The following is a 14,068-nucleotide window of genomic DNA, read 5'->3' as shown; positions in this document are numbered from 1 at the left end:
CAAACAGAGGGAGAGTGAGATACAGCTGCAGAACGAGAGGGAAAGTGAGTGTCCTCTGGCCAGCAGAGCGCGCTCTGTGGGTAGAAGGTGTGTCAGTGGGTCTGTTGTCATTAGGAGACAGAGCAGTGGAGTATTACTGCCTCATGACCCTACACGCCTTCTCTCCCTGTTTTTACATAGCTCTCCGTCTCTCTCTCTCTTCCTATCTGTCCCTGTCTCTCTCATCTCTCTGTCTTGCTCTATCTCGCGCACTGTTGTACAGTGACTCTCCTGTTCTTTTTTCTTTCTTTGTTTGTTTACCTTCTTTCTCTCTCTCTCTCTCTCTCTCTCTCTCTCTCTCTCTCTCTCTCTCTCTCTCTCTCTCTTTCTTTCTCTCTTGGTCTGTCACTCTCTCTGTATCCATTTCACTTGCGGGGACACATCACATGCTGTCCCCCAGTGTGATTGTACTGAGCATGTGTGTGCGTGTAGATGTAAATGCAGTGTGTTGGTGCCAGGTGTGAGAGGCTGCTCTTGCTGCAGGTTGATTCCTGAAGCAGGAGTCAGTCACGGTGGTTGGTCACCCTCCTACCTCCCTACTCCTCACACCCAGAAACAATTTTGACACCATACCTGTCTGCCTGACCCCGCTAGCTGTGGGGGATTTATGACTTCGGCTCTCACTCTCGCTCTCTGTCTGTACTCTTCACTCCCTCTCTGGAAATATGTTCACCTTTCTCTGCTGGGCGGCCAAGCTATCGCGCCAAGCTGACATTTTTTATTTATTGTATCAGCATTTGCTAACCGTGGGGACGCAGGAATTTTGGCCTGCCCTTTTCATTCCTTCACTTGTTCTTTTTTACTTTGCATATCTGTACTTTGCATACCTGTTTGCGTACCTGTTTTTACTTTGCATACCTGCATACCATACTCTGATCTACTTTTTCCTCCTTCTCTGTCTCCTGTTTCTTTTTCCTCTGTCTCACTTATTCTACCCCTTCCTTGATGCCATGAATACAGTGAATTCTTTCATCTTCCCTCTCATACGTGGACTCCATTTTGTATTGTGTTAAGAGTACATTTGTCTCATCCCATACCTCTAACCTTCCCTGAGGGATTTCTGAAGACAGTGGAATCCTTTCCTTGCTCCGTGGCTTCACAGAGCAATGCAAATCCCTTTGTGTCCATGGTCTTCCCTTGTGAGTGTCACACAGTCTGTGTGCTACTCAAACTCAGCGATGTGTAGCTCTCCAAGGCTAATTAGGACGACCGCAGATGTTGATGAGAGAAGCACTGTAGCTTATCTTAGTGACGTGGCTAGATATGGGGCCGTTAGCTTAGGTAGTAATCTTCCCCATTGTGATGTCTGGACAATATGATGTATAAAGGGGGTCAGATGGCTGAGCGGTTAGGGAGTTGGGCTATTAATCAGAAGGTTGTTGGTTCGATTCCCCGGCTGTGCCAAATGACGTTGTGTCCTTGGTAAAGGCACTTCACCCTACTTGCCTCAGGGGGAATGTCCCTGTACTTACTGTAAGTCGCTCTGGATAAGAGCGTCTGCCAAATGTAAATAAAGATAAAGTACCTTTGATTTGATTTTGTAAACATAACTCCTTTATAACCAAGAGGATAGTCAGCCAAAAACCCAACAAGAACTTTCTTTTCACCCCTTTGTTTAGTTCACCTCATTCATCTTTACAGTTCTTTTCAAATGGCCACATCCACTCCTGATTTATAGGACAGACTTCCAAGAATAGACAGCGGAGCCCTCCAGGTGGAGAAATGGAATTGGAAGTATCTATCGAAGTCATTGAGGCTCAACTGGGCCTGTTTACTGACTGATGCATATCAATGAGGGAGGACGTCCACCACACGCCAGCCCACTCAAAGCAATCCCTCAGAAAATCAAAATCAAAAGGTTGTTAATAAAGAACATTGTTTGCCGTGAGGAACCATAGCGTATGCGAGTGTTGTGATGCTGAAATATGACCACTCCATCTCTGGTTCCCGCTCTTAGCGAGCCCGTGCGGAGGTGTCGCTCGGCCGAGAGGAAGTGACAGAGCTGAAATGAGGCAGAGTCGGAATTCATGTGCGCCTGAGGTGAAGGACGATTCCCAGGAGCTCCATCCTACATCCTGCGCAGGAAGGACCCAGCATGGCCGAGGGAGAGATGCTAGTTCTTCTCCCTCCCTCGAGTGTTGTCTGTGGGCCGTAGCTAGTGGCACCACAGAGCTGTTCTGCTGATGGGCAGTCAGTCATTCAGAGTATACCTCCTGCATCTCTCCTGGCTTACCCTTTCCTGAGCAGGACACATCGGGTCAAGAGGGATGCTGTGAAACGCGAACCCATCCCTTATGATAATGAAAAGAAGGCACGTAGCTCGACGAAGATGTTGTCCGTGTGTGCATGTGTAGGTCTGTTTGTGCACGTGCACGTATCTATCTGGGCGTGCGCGTAGGTGTATGTATGTGTGTGCACGCTCTCAGGCGTTGTGTGGGATGTTTTTTTATCGGCACCGGCTTTTGAACTCTCCCCTCTCTCCTACCCCCACCATATCTCCTGCTCAATCTCCAGACTGTTAGCTACAAATGTTTTCATCCATCTCCCTGTCCCATTACATTTTTGTGAATGATGTCCCTCAACCATTAAAATTGATAGGAAAGAACAAAGAAGGGAGGAAAGACAAATGTACTGCTTGATTGATCTCGTGTCCACCCTGGAGAGATTACGCTGAAATATAATCTGATGCCGTCCTCCCATTTCGCTGGGAATACCTCGCTCCATATTTCTGGCCGTCTCCCTCCCCCATCCCCAGCGCTAGCTCGGCTTCAACCCTGCATCTTTTTATCACAGCGCTGACCGGCCAGGCCTACCATGTTTGATTGCTACACAAATGGGTGTCTGCTGACATCAAGACATCTGCCTCTGGAACTCCAGACATGGGAGATGAGATCAGTGATATGCTGACTAGATCTTTTTCCCACTTTGCCTGTTTGCGTTTGCAAAGCAGCGGGAGTATTTACCTCCTGCCTCCAGTGGCCCCAGCGTCTTCACTGCTCACAGACTGATTCAGACACTGCAGTGGGTTACATAACCCCAGGCTCAAACTGAATGTAGAAGCAGGGACTTCATATTCACATATTCACATAATGTAGTCCCACACCTGTGAACCTGGTAGCTGTTTTCTAGTGAGAGTATAGAGAGCAGCTGTTTATACCTGTGGTTCTGTTGATCACCTGTGTCAGGTGAAATGAGACCGGCGTAATGTAAACGTGGGCGACACCGTTGGTTAGTTGGAGCTGAAACATGGATCCGGAAGACGGGAGACGAGCGCTGGCAAGTTTACGACCCGATAGGAAGTCAATGGGTTTTTATCAGTCAGTCCACTAAATCTCGTTCGGGAGGAGCAGCGAGGATTTAAGAGGCAGTTGATGAACTGACCTTTTGCTTTTCCGTCTCTTTCTTATCCCAATAAGAGCTATGCTGACCTTTTCAGCCATGTATCAAATCCCTGGACCTCCTCCAGACCCCTACACACACACACACATCCTCACCCCCTTTGACACGACTGCGAGGGCACTCTTCAAAATGAGTTTTATCGCCTCCATTCTCTCTCCTCCACACCCATCACTGTCATCCCTTCCACATGGGACATGCAGGTTACACCAAACAGCATACACCAGTCACTTGTGTGTCTACACTTCTTTGGAATGACAAATCTGTTTCTACTACAGTGTATTTTAGCTGTTCATCCCATTGTGTGGTGGTGGTGTGGGGGGGGGGGGTTTAACCGCACTTATCGATGCCTGCTCCACCAATCCGAGAAAACGTCTGACGGCGGGATGACATAAGTGTGGCGTCATCGAACGAGAGGGACCGAAACGAGAGACTCGTCTTCAAACTCATCACGGCTCGGCGCTTTCGTTCGGATCAAAGCCACTCGACTTCAATCAGAGACGAAGAGCAACGATGGAAATGAGCCACGTGACTGAGTGTCTCAATACTTAATCCTGTTGTCTGGCCCAGTACTTTGTTGTATCCATCTCCTGAGGTAAACATAAATCAAAGGATTTGAGAGAGATATTGTTCCTTGTTTTAACACCGATAGGCTCATTATTAATGGTGGAAGGCAGGAACACTTACTCCAGCTACTTCTCATAAATGACATTTTATGCATTTCAAAGAAGCAATCTTCTTCGTTTATACAGCAGCATAAATCTAGCCCTCTCAAGCTAATGAAATACATGGTGTGTCTCTGTGTGTATGTGTGTGTGTGTGTGTGTGTGTGTGTGACACTAGTCCCAACAGCTTGGGAATCCTTCTTTGAACATTAGCTAAAAGGAAGAGCCATGGGATCTTCCCAGGAGGGTGTGTGTGTGTGTTAGGACTCTCAGTACATCAGCTGTGTGTAGGTAGACTGAAGGACCCTCATTAACTCATTACCATATTCTCAAGGAGACATCTTCTGCCCCAATTAAAATAGGACTCCACTCCAGGAGACGAGAGAGAGGCACCCTAGTGTAGGACTCTACACTGAGAAGGCGCAAGGCCAACAGTACCTCACCACACAATGGCCCAGGTGGGATTCTCAGTTCAGACAGTTGTGTAAGCTGTTATAGTCACTTTCTGAGGTAGATGGGATGGTCTTAATGGTCCAAAAAATGTTAAAACTCTCTTCACCGTGGCTTGTACAAATCATATTTATTTGTATAGCCCTTTTTACACGCAAGCATGTCACAGAGGGCTTCACAAATGCCCAAAGAACTGCCCTTCAACCAACCTAAACCCTCAAGGAGGGTTGCAGTGTGGGTTGCACTAAGTGTGCAGTGTTAGTGCCATTCAACGGATTGATATCCTGTTGAATAAAAAAATGCTCTTTTAGAGCTAAGACTTGAGTCTGACCTTTTGAATGGGAGGTACAGAGTTAAAACGAAGGGCTGTTTGTGTTTCACACTCATAAGAATGAGAATGAAAACAAGCTCTCCCTTTGGTTGCACTCCAAAGGGAGAGACATACCCGGGTGTCGCTTTTTGTGTGCGGCTGTTGGAGAGTGAGAGACAAGGTCTATTCTTTTCATCCTTTCACACCGTTCGTGAAATAGGAGAAGACACAGAGGAATACGGAGGACCAATCCTCCGCTTATCTACACCGCACAATGAGCCAGCGTCCGTTTTTCTCCCACGCCTGGTCTTCAGATATCATCTCCCACCATCTCTGCTGACATTTGGAGAAATGGGACAGTGTCAACCGGGAGCTGCCCATGTGATCCTTCGTCGATAGAGGATGTGACAAAGTAGTGTGCTCTTCCTGAACATTGTTTGTCCCTTCCCTTCTTCCTGCTCTGCCCTGGCCCCTTGGCTAGCAAGGCGTTTGTGCATTATCTTGGTGTGAGGTGGCTGGGCATGTCTGTGTGTGTGTGCGCGCGTGCGTGAGTTTGTGTTTCTACTTGTGAATGTGTACGAGAGAAGGGAATGGGTCGACACGTGTGCATGCGCCCGTGCGTCTGTCTGAAAGGAGTGGGTGTGCGTGTGTGTATGTGCCCGTGTGTGTGCGTCTGCGTGCCTGCGAGTGTGTTTGTCTGGATGAGTGATGCTGAGAAAGGCCAGGAGATCAGGGAGGGGGAAGGGGGGGGGAGGGGCTGGGAAAAACAAAGCCCCGATGAAGCAGGCTCGCTGGGTGTCACTCCGCAGGTCAGGGGGCTCCCCCTGTGGCTCCTCTGATAAGCCCGCTCTGACAGGAGGTTGATGGGAAGGGTGACACACACTCACACCTCCCTGCTCCACAGCCCACATGGCCAGGCCCCTGGGAGGAGACCATAAGAAGCTCCATGAATACAGACCCTGTAGCCACATTAGCATTCGAGCATCCACAGCTACCAGCCACCTCCTCCACACAGAGCCGTCTAGACGTGAGAGCCCATTATGAACCACGCTGTAGTTGCCACCTTCGTCCGGCAAGTGGTGTGCGTTTGAATGTTGCATAGAGGGACTACTTGTCGTATAGTGTTTGTATTTGACGAGTGTTTCTGCTCCATTCAAGTGAAGGTGAGTCGAGGCAGGGCCTTTGTTAGTAGTCTTGTCACACTGACACACTTACACACTTCCATAGGCCTTGTTTTCATCAGTCTTTTTTCAATGAAAACATCACGATGGCTTTTTAACCCTTGTGTTGTCTTAGCGGTCAAAAAGGACCCGTCTCCCCTCCTTACATGACTCAGGCTCACAGACAAAATAAAAACAATTTCAGACAAACTAAACCAAATTTCAGACTAAATAAAAATGTCTTCAAAGCATTGTTTACTAATGGGGAATGCAGTCAGAGGCTACAAAAGTCCTGCAAATGACAGTACCCCCAGTATTCTTTGCTGAAGCCATGACTGCACATTTCAGTGCCCAACAGGGTTAGGGTCTCAGCTCTCAGATCTACAGGTTGTAGATCTGATATTGTCAGATGTCCAGAAAGCACAAGAATACAATGATTTAGAAGAGGAGGTATCTGAAGAAGAACATGGGGAATAATACAACCCAGAGCATGAGGCAATAATACACCTGTACTTTCTAAAGAAAACAGTTATGACAGGTCTGCCGTAATAAAAACGAATAGTGGTCCACTGATTAAATGCAGTCTTTCTGCAATGTGAGGAGGTAACACCCGCATATTCACAAATGTGCATATTCACAAATGTTGTGATGAAGTACAGGTTGTTTCTTCATGCAAAAAAGATTAAGAGTTTAAAATTCAATCAAGCTGCTTTATTTTAGGGGTTTGGTGAAGGTGGGTCATTTTTTACCCTTAGGACAAGGGGAGTGTACAGAATGTTAAGACAACACGAGGGTTAAAACTCCAGGCTTTCTCCTGTGCCAGGTTACAGCCAGTTGACCCATTGCTTATGACTCAGAGTATGGAAAGCTATTGGAATAGAAGTATGTTCTACTCATTGATCAGAAATGTAAAGACTGGAGCGTCTTCAAAAAGCCAAAGCCTTCCCATTCGTCCAAACGCTTCACACGAGACACCCCAAAGCTTGGAATCAGACACATATTCGAGGCACACCCCCATAAATATTCACCATACATCCTAGTGATTTCCAATCTCTCCTATGTTGATCTTCATACGGGGAATAGATCCATTTCACAGCCACATGACTCATTCCTCTCCAGTCTCCTCAAGATCGGAGGTTTTTCTCCTTGATGGGAGAGGCAGGCTCCTTCGGGTACCGTAGCATGGTTCTCATCTCTCCCGCAGTGCTGCAGTAAACCAAGCACCTCCTACACACCAGAGGCTCTTCCTTCCTGTGTCTCTCACACACGTGGACACACACACACGCACACCCCACCATGCACATGCACGCGTACGCCATACTGTACATGCACGCGCCCATAAACACACACACGCACCATACACACACGTATGCCACACATCACACGCCCATACAGGCACACCTCGCACACATACAAATGCACCATGCTGTGGACACACGCTCCTGCGCACACACCAAGTGGCACACATCGCACGCGCACGTACATCACACACACGCACACCACACAAATACACTACACACAAACACACTACACCCACAGGCCCCCTCTCCCTCACAGTCAGAGTCCAACACTACGACAAACACTCTGCTACTGTGCTGAGCATGGGCCCACCTGCTTCACTCATCTCCTGCTGTGTTCTACTGTATCTCATTGTGAAGCGCTGCGTCCAAAACCGTTTACATCTCGTTATTTAGTATGATTATATATCATCTATGTGCTAATATGGTGTCAGATCATATTATGTAATCCATTTAATCAGTCCGTTTAATCGTAAGTTCTGAGAAAGCCCTGGTCATGTGATCATTACAGTAGACCAGTATGAAATGTGAAATGTTATCCAAGTCTCCCTCTGTGGTCAATCTGTGCTCTGTTTCAAAAGCTCTACCGATTTGTGTGTGTGTGGGGGGCGGTCGTGTGCGTGTGTCATGTGTAATGACACATGTGCGCGTGTGTGTGTGCCATGCTAAGGGAGCGCTGATTGGGAGTCCATTAGTGTAACCGGAGCGTCTCCCAGCTCGTCATTACCATTCTGAGTGTCATCGTCCATGTCAGCCCCTCTACGTGGCCAGCGGTCGCGCAATCCTGAGGGGAGTTTCTGGGAGCCATTGTAGCGTTGGCAGTTTAAGTGCGCTCCACAATGCCTCTCTCAGAACACCCATTTGAGCAATGTCCAGTCAGGGTCATAGTGAAACTGAAAGCCAGGCAGGTGTTTTGAGTAAATATTTAAGTGTTAGCTACTTCCTTCCAAGCGTGAACTGATTGAGTTAGGTGACGTTGACATGGCAAGAGAGACTGACATGATCTCTGTTGTCGGTTAGTTGTTCTGCAGTAGAGAGAGTCACCACAGTAGATTTGCAAACAGCGCTTTGCTCGAAGGCTGCCTGAACAGCCTGGAACAGCCTGAGGGAGACAAACAGACATAATCAATGTGCGAGAGACTGTCTGTCTCTCAATGTGTGTTTAGACTGTGCGTTTGTGTGATAATCGATAGAAAAATCTGTTTTAGAAAGAGAGATGGGGCTTCCTTCCACCCGGGGCAGGGGATTCTTCATCGGAGCCCTGACAGAACGCTCTAAACGAGAGAATAAGAGAGGAACTAACTCCCTTAAGAGCCTACCGTGCGTGCATGCGTCTGTTTTGCCCGTTGGTGTGTATTGACCATTTGTGTGTGTGTGTGTTTATACACCCCTAGTCCATCCCATCATCCCTGTCCAGGTGTCTGCCAGATCCTCCCAGCTCTGGGGAGGGATTTGTACTTTAGGACCAGGAGCCCAAAAATATCCAGTGTGCTCAGCAAAAAAATCAATCATGTTTTCTCTTCTGTGTTTAGAAATGAACTCAGGGAGTTCCTTCTCTCTCTCTCTCTCTCTCTCTCTCTCTCTCTCTCTCTCTCTCTCTCTCTCTCTCTCTCTCTCTCTCTCTCTCTCTCTCTCTCTCTCTCTCTCTCTCTCTCTCTTTCTCTCTCTCTCCATCTCTCTCTCTATCTCTCTCTCTCTGTCTCTGTCTCACAACTGTGGAGATAACCTCAGTGTTTGCCCCAGGTGAATGTTTTATTGGTCAACGTATGGCAGGAAAATGGGTAGACCAATACTCAAAAGACCCCTCAGCCTCCTAACAGTTGTCTCCCATTGCATGATTGCTGTGTAGCTTAATACACTATCTCTAGTGTTAACGTAGCATACAAACCAAGCTGTTATGGAGACACCAATTTGATATACTTCATAGTCGCTGCTGTAGGCTAATTATTTGCTGATGGAAAATAATCTGTTTGCATGATTACAAGGTGATGTTTCCTGTGAGTGATCACTTGAGGTACTCATTTGGAAAAACTGAAAGAAATAATGTTTCTTTGTAAACACTTCTATGCTGCCACAGCTAGCTAGCACAAATGGTGTATATTCATGACCATCATTGGACCCGCTGCTGGGTGAACAAGTGCTCTCCTTTTACATTAAATGACCGTGGACATTGTTTCTAGGCCCTTTTGACCGGGGGGTCTAAGAAACAACTGTAGATTGGGGCTGCATACAGTGCTGCAGTAGTGAATGTAGGCCTACTAACCTTGTCTACGTAATCACAGGAGATGGGCTATTAAATAAAGAAAAAAGCCTTACCCTTTCAAACCACTAGGGGGCACAAGGTTGAACTCCATCAAGTCATGGAAAACAATGTCAGGTTCTCTGACCTTTTGTGTTGAGACATGTTTCTTATTTACATCGAAAAATGTGTAAACATGTTTGACCGCCGATGTGAGCGAATTGTAACAGCTGCAGCTAAGTTCCCAACAGGTTGCCCAACTGCTGTTCGGGAGCAATTTGCTCTTGTCAAATCGCTCCAACATGCCAAATTTCTTGTCTGCCTAAAGACAGATATCTTTTCTATTCACAATATGGTTAATATTTTTATTTGGTCATACTAATTGTCTGCCTTCTCCTGTTTTCCAACCCATAGAATTATCGGGAAAATCACAGTAGAACAGACGCTTTGCTCCCAAGCAATTGTGCTCATCTAATTATAACCCCCCCCCCACACACACACACACACACAAACACACACACAAGCACGCACACACACTGCCTCCCTCTGCTTTCCAATAGCAGAGAGCCATTTGGTCTCATTCTAGTGTTACATTGGCTCCACATGGAACAGTGGGTCTATGCCAAGCACCGGCGTGGTATAAACAAACCTAATTGTTCTACCCTCCCCAACATACACACACACACACTCAAACACAAGTACATGCATGCACTCACACTTACACACACACATGCACTTTGCTAAAGTAAGAAGAGATCCAGGTTTTTGCTGATCCAGGTTTTTGCTTTTATATATATATATATATATCACTCCCCTATTCCTCTGGTGAGACATCATGAATGCGGTGAAACAGCAAAGAGGCCACTGGTGGGTGTGATGGCTGAGATAGGGACAGACACTACCTGGTAATGAGGGCAGATTTTGTCCGGTGCCCTGGCAAGCCCCGGCCACAATTTAGCATCTGCTATTGGAGGCGAGAGAATCGAGAGACATCGAGTGTGTGTGTGTGTTGGAGAGGTACAGAGAGAGAGAGAGAATAGAGACATAGCATGTATGTGAAAGAGATAAAATAGAGAGATATAGAGTGTGTAATAGGTGTGTAAAAATATAGTCAGTGTGATAAGACAGTGTGATATATAGAGAATAGAGAGACATAGAGTGTGTATGATATATGTGTGAGAGAGAGAGAGACAGAGAGAGAGAGAGAGAGAGAGAGAGAGAGAGAGAGAGAGAGAGAGACGGACGGACGGACGGACGGACGGACGGACGGACGGACGGACGGACGGACGGACGGACGGACAGACAGACAGACAGACAGACAGAGAGAGACAGAGAGAGACAGAGAGAGACAGAGAGAGACAGAGAGAGACAGAGAGAGAGAGGATACAAGAGAAAGCAGATGACAGGAGCAACCCAGCAGGCTGCCCATTGAGTCTCATCCCTACCCATCGTCCTCCAGTATCCACATGTCCAGGCCTTTTGCCCAGGCTCCATTACCCCCACACTTTGCACCCGAGGCAGGGTACGCGAGCAGCTGCCACCCTGATCTGGCCAGAGGCCCCCCTCCTATCCACAGCTAGCAGTGACCTCTTTCTCCCACTACAGTAAACTGGTTGACAGACCTGGCCCTTGTGTCCGACCCTCTGTTTGCCTTATTAGGATATATGGCCTCATTGTGGGTTCTGAGTGGATGCTTAACTGCCTGTCCATGATTGGTTGATGGCTGATTAAAGATTAATGTGGGCTGATCAATTGTAGGAGGGCCAACTTCCTAGACAACAGGGATCTGGCACCATGATTGGAGCTTATGTACACACCTACGCAAATACACACACACACATACAGGCAGCATCCATTCCATAGAGAAAGGGCTGTAAATCTGCCTGGGAATTAGCCTGTGTGTGGAGACTGATTGGCACTCAGTCTCAGCAGTTTCTCCCAGGGTGGAGAACAGACGAGGGGACCCTGTCGTGAGCCGTCCTTCATGACGGCCATTAGTCAGAGGAACCCAGGCCTGATAGGGGTGGCAACACTGAACGCAGCCAGCACAAACACATGTGGTTGGGTGACCTCCCTAAGGGTCCTTATAGCAATGCCTAACCGACCAATGGCCTTCCTGCAGGCACAAGAAACTTGCACCCACAGAAACAGATACGAATGTGTGCAGCCTGCACACACACACAAACAGTAACACTCGACCGTGTCTTCCTCGTAAGTGTAAATATCTTTCTGAAGGGATGCCAAATGAGCATATCTGTAAAGTGCCACCTCCTAGTCTTGTGTTCATCAACAAATTGTTGCTCGGGAACCTTTGAGAAGCGACAGAATTATTCATCAGTTAGTTTGTGTCCCGCTTTAGATCTCTTCATTTGTACTTGTGCGAGCCCTTCAAACACCAGTACCAGGTGTTCGCAATCAAGATGGCATTGTTTGCCTGTGGTTGTGTGCCCTTCAGAATTAGCAGATGTGCTTCTTTTTCATTAATGTAGATTCTGTAGAGGGAGCCAATGCAACAGTTCATTTCCTTCGCAAACCAGTTTTATTCGTTTACGGGGCAGGTAAACATATTTGACAGGCCTTTCATTGGAAGTGGACCCCCTGGAACAGATTTACTGTAATTATATTGGGGGACTAATGCTATTAACAAAAGCTAGATCCTCTTTGTGGTGTATGGCTGAAATTGCAGAAATTGCAGTCTGGTGAGTGATGAACCTGTATCTGAATTGAAGTAGATACAGCTGTCGCGCACAACATATCACTAATAAGAGTGAATCATCATTATCCTCAGTGGTACTCCACAATACAGCTTGAATAAAGATACTCTCATTTAGAAATATAAAGTAACAAGACACAAACATGGGGTTGTAGAATGTTCACATAAGGCTTGTTTTTATTCTCTCTCTACCTCCCTTTCCCTCTCCCCCTCTGTCCCTCTCTTTCTCTTTCTAAGTGCAGCAATCTTTTCACCCAGTGAGACTGAGTGACAAACATAATCAAAGGAAGCACATTTGAGAGTAATGAATCCTTCTCGCTCCCTCCCTCTCTCTCCCCCCTCCCTCTCCCTCTCTCCCCTCTTCCTCCCCCGTCTCTCCCCCTTCCCTCTCCCTCCCCCCTCACTCTCCCTCTCCCTCTCTCCCCCCCTCTCTCTCCCTCTCCCTCTCTCCTCCTCTCCCTCCCTCTCCCCCCCTCTCTCTCCATTTCCCCTTCTGTCATCCTGCCATGCACAGGTAGTTACAGTATTCATTTGTAATACCACAGCGGTGGCTATTACTTCGGCCCTCCCACTGTGTAATCAGGAACATTTAAAACCCAGCAGAGGACAGCGGCTCCCATCTCCTTGAATCAGATCCCATTTTGTCCCTCTCTTCCTTTGTTTGTTGTGGAGAGATTAGAAGAGGCGTGAAAGGCGTGGAGTGAATGAGAACGACACAGATGTTGCTGCGCCTGACTCCACCCTGACGCTACCAGAGCGAGGCGGACAGACGAGGCAGGGAGTCGTGAAGTAGATTGATTACGCTTGTGATCCAACTCCTCAGATAACGTCCCTCTCTCTAACGGCGCATTGTGTTCCCGGTCTTTACACGTTAAGATTATCGCCGGCGACTCATCACGGTCTCATTGTTAATGCTGGGCCTAATTGAACAGCTCTACTATTCATTGGAAGTTTTGAAGTGCTTGATCGAGTTCACTGCTGCTGCGCATCCATCTGTCGTAGTGGGATTGGTTCGCAAGACACGCTGTCACTTTGCACCCTTGGGTTTTTATATTTTTCTTTTGTCTTCCTTTAAGGAACTGAAGTTGAATTACTTACCAAGCACAGATGGGAGACATGAGTCTATGTTAATCTGGCCAGTCTTGAAATTGGTAACATACAGGGTTTTGGTCATCATAGTGAGTAGATGGCCTTGTTGGAGACAAGAAAGCAACCATTTGACTCCATAAATTACGTCTGTAGACCGTAGTCCGTGCTTGCTTGTGCATGTCTCAAATTTTGAAGACCTTTTGTAGTTTCCTTCCTGCCTCAGTCAGACATGGACGTTGGTGCTCTCGTAACTCTGATGGAAGTGTACATTAGTACTCCAGTCCCTGTGACTTTGGCTTGTAGTGAGTGCTGTGCTTTCTCTAACTTCTCTTATTTGCTCACTCAAGACGAGAAGGAATGGAAATGAAAGAAAGTGAGTGAGTGAGAGACAGACAGAGAGAGAGAGCGAGAGAGTGAAACCGAGGAGTCCACTCACTTCATAAAGGGAACACTTTATCAAACAGTGGCCATTTACCTGTCAGTCCACCCCTCATCTCAGAGTCATTTCCTGGCCCTGAATTAAGATTTGAAGACGATGCACTGGAGGAGCCTGGATGGGATATTAGCCGTCTTGCCCTGGGCTACCATCACAACTGCCTTTTTATTCTCTCTGGAGTCGGCTGGATTGACTGGAACTTTTTGCTACCCCTCCGTAGGGCAATTTAGGTTTTCCTGCTCCTTCCTGACACAAGGCCTTTTTGAGGTGGTT

The 14,068-nt window shown here is 47.3% G+C and overlaps 1 protein-coding gene across 2 annotated transcripts in view; it reads left to right on the top strand.

Moving 5' to 3' along the window:
* The window catches only part of LOC124477267 (PDZ domain-containing RING finger protein 4-like), a 91,590-nt gene that overhangs the window by 54,066 nt on the left and 23,456 nt on the right, over positions 1-14,068 (top strand). The gene's annotated exons all lie outside the window — the stretch shown is intronic.

Source organism: Hypomesus transpacificus, chromosome 14 (genome assembly GCF_021917145.1).
Source record: "Hypomesus transpacificus isolate Combined female chromosome 14, fHypTra1, whole genome shotgun sequence".
NCBI classification, from domain to species: Eukaryota; Metazoa; Chordata; class Actinopteri; order Osmeriformes; family Osmeridae; genus Hypomesus; species Hypomesus transpacificus.
This window is presented reverse-complemented; position numbering and strand designations above follow the sequence as displayed.